This window comes from Peromyscus leucopus, chromosome 18 (assembly GCF_004664715.2).
Source record: "Peromyscus leucopus breed LL Stock chromosome 18, UCI_PerLeu_2.1, whole genome shotgun sequence".
Taxonomy (NCBI): domain Eukaryota; kingdom Metazoa; phylum Chordata; class Mammalia; order Rodentia; family Cricetidae; genus Peromyscus; species Peromyscus leucopus.
In genome coordinates this window covers 2,640,067-2,643,499 of record NC_051078.1, presented here as the reverse complement: position 1 = coordinate 2,643,499, position 3,433 = coordinate 2,640,067, and positions in this window count along the sequence as shown.

Genomic DNA, 3,433 nt, shown 5'->3' with positions numbered 1-3,433 from the left:
AGCACAAGGCATCCGCATCTGAGATCTGTGGAATATTAATGCAGCACAGAAAAACCTGAGTTAACATCAAAAACGGTGCAGTTTAGAATACTACTGTACCTAAAAAGGTCTCTGGCTTGAGAATAAAAGTTCAGAGACGCTTGTTTGAACAAAAATTATTAACTGCAAAAAGTTTTGGTTGAAAAACATCTCTTCATATTTGGAAGTGAAAGCCTGATACCAGAATTTATTTCTTGTTTGAACTTAAAATGAGATAAAACTACAAAGATTTTGGTTATAAATTTCTTCATATTTGGAAGGCTAGTACCAGAATTTATCATTTGAATTTTGGGACTTAAGAAATAAAAAGAACAATAGAGATTTCATTGCAATGGGACAATTTTGAGCTCACTTATAGTAATGACCTAGGAACTGTTTTCTGGAATTGGGTTAAAAATGGAACTGTTTAAATGAAGAAATTGTTTCTACCTTGACTCAAGATGCAGTTTTGTGTATGCATATATGCTTTATTAACTGGTGATTTATGAATTGTTTTGTGGAACTGTTTATGTAAAAATGGAATTACTTATGGAACTGGTTTTGTGTTACAAATGGAACTGTTTAAACAGAAAAGTTTGGGTTTTCTAACTAGGCTTGAGATTTTTGCTTAAAATTATAAAGAAAAGGAGAGTTAATATTCCTTAGTCTATTTAATTTAAATTGTTGTTTGAGTGGATTAATGTCATGTTTTGTTAGTAAGAAATGCAAATGGGATATGCTAAGAGACTACTTTTAAAGTGTGTAAAGAGTTTTATTAAGAAACTGCTTTTGGATGTTTTGCTAAAAGTTTTCAAAGTATTAATGGTTAGATTGAAAATATTGCTTTTCAATATGGGTTTGTAGAATTGTATAAGTTTGGGTTCCTCTAACTAGTTTGAGTTTTTGTTTAAAAATTATAAAGAAAGGAGGAGCTATGAGATTGAATTATGTTGGCAGAAACCTATTGATATTAATGCACCCTGGTTTTGTGGAGTTGAGGAAATTTTTAAGTTTGATGTGAATACATCGAAGTTTTTCCTATGTTCTGTTAACAAGAAAATTCAAATGACTGAGTTAAAGTTGTAAGACGGAGAAAATTGTTAACTATATATAGCACCATATATGCTAATTCAAATGGTTCTGTTAAGAGTTTGCTTTGAGTTGTAAGACTGAGAGAATTGTGACTATGTATAGCAATATTTATGTTAACCTGTTAATGGTAATGATGAAGCTAAGGGATTCTTTAAGTTTGTAGTCACCTTAAGAGTTTTTGGTTTAGAAAGGGCTTGAGGCAGCTAAGACTGCTGTGGTCACCTTGGACCAATTCAAAAGAGAAATGCCATTTATATCATCCCCTACTCCCATACTGGGAGGTGTAACAGCTATGAAGATTGCTGTAAGCCATTAATAGTTTTTTTTTTTATATATATTAAGAAGGGGGGACCTGTGGGAGCCCATTCTTGGGTTCCTTGTGGCTTTATCCAGCAGGTCCGAATAGAGGATGATCAGGACCACGGGCCTGAGTGCAGGTGTCTGAGATGGCCTGCACTTGGCTGTGCTGGGGGAGGAGGTCTTTTGCTCCACCCCTTGGAGTCTCTATAAAAACCCTGGGCGAGAGAGAGTCCAGGCCCGTTGGAATAGGTTCCAGGCCATCTCGAGGCTATCCTTTATTTTCTATCTGTTTATCTCCACAACATTCTCCGCTGTAAATCCTTCTATCTAATATTTCCTGCTGATTGCACTCAAGAAAACTCTGGGGAACTGTGGGGGTGGTGGGTAAACGCCCCACAGAGAAGCTCTATGGAAATCAATTCTATAGAAGCTTCCTAAAATACATACATATGTGAAAGGAATTTAAATGGAGTCACCATAGAATGGGGAGATGATCTCTGGCCTAGACATCTTATGCCACCAAATATAACCTCGAGTGCCAGTAATGGGTTACATCCTGTTGAGTCATTGGTCAAAAGGTCTCCATGGAGCCACACACCCAACCCCCATCACAGGCTATTGCCAAGGCCACTCATTGTTCTTCACAAGCTTATAGTAAGGACATATTGCTGAAGATGATAGTTACTTATGTCATCAAGCAGGGAGAGGTTGAGCAGGTGTCCGACTAACAGCTTCAGGCCTACTGATTCGCAGTCAAGGTACCAGAAGACACTCTGTGCACTCCCAGAGGGAAAGGCGATCACCAGGATCACCCAGCTACAAACCCTGTGACCTACACCTGTGATCTGCCTGTAAGATCTACTGCACAGTAGAGGCACAAATGACCTGGAGTAACTGGCACTTTCTGATTAGATTGAAGGCCACTCTATGAGATGGAGCCATACCTGACTCTGTTTAGTAGTCAGAAACATCAGACCAGGTAGGTCATGGGCCTTGGGAAAACCTAAGAACATTATTCTGCTCAAGGAATATACTGTAAAATGTGTCTTAATACATTATCACTACACTCATGACCAGTGCCTTGCACAGCACTCATCAGAAGACATTGGTCTTCCAATAGATGAGAATGAGCACAGAGTCACATGACTGGACAATGTGCAGAGAGTGACAGACTTTGGAACATTCAGTCGTAAATGGAAATCTTCATCAAAGCCTTCACCTCAAGGCTCAGGGGTCTTTGAAGATGAGGATGTGGGAAGACTGAAGAGCCAGAGGTGATGGAAGACTCCAATTAACTGTCTTGTGGACACAACAGGATGAGGCACACATAAACTCACAGAGGTTGTGGCGGCACACGTAAGGCCTGCTCAGGTCCCAGACTTTACCCAACACTGAGAAGCAGAAGTGGAAACACAGTCTGACCTCTAACCAAGCAGCAATCTGTAAGTGATACTTGCTGGCAAAGGGAGCAACAGTGTTCCCCACTGCAGTGACATTGGAGCCTCATGCCCAGAAGTACTTGCTAACACAAAATGAACCCCATGTATTCATTTTTAGGGATCTTTCATGTTGATTTGTTCTGCATTTTTTTCCGTCTGTTTTGGGTTTCTTATTGTTTGTTGATTTTCATTTTGGTTTTCTTCTTGTTTTTATTTTTGAGAGAGAAAATGAATATGAAATTGGGTGGGTAGGGACACCGGGAGGATCTGGGAGTAGGTGAGAAAAGGGAAAACAAGATGGAAATATATTTTATGAAAAAAAATTCCAGCATTCTGGCCACTTCTTTAATCCCAGCCTTGGGGAGGTAGACGCAGGTGGATCTCTGTGAGTTCAAGGCCAGCCCAGTCTACAGATTGAGATCCAGTACAGCCATGATCACACAGACAAACCTTGTTTCAAAAAATCAAAAACCCAAAACCAACCAACCAAACAAACAAAAAACAACCCCCAAACCAGAAACAAAGACAAAGAATTTGTTAAAAATATGCAAATCATATTTCATTTCTTGTTTCCAAAATTAAAC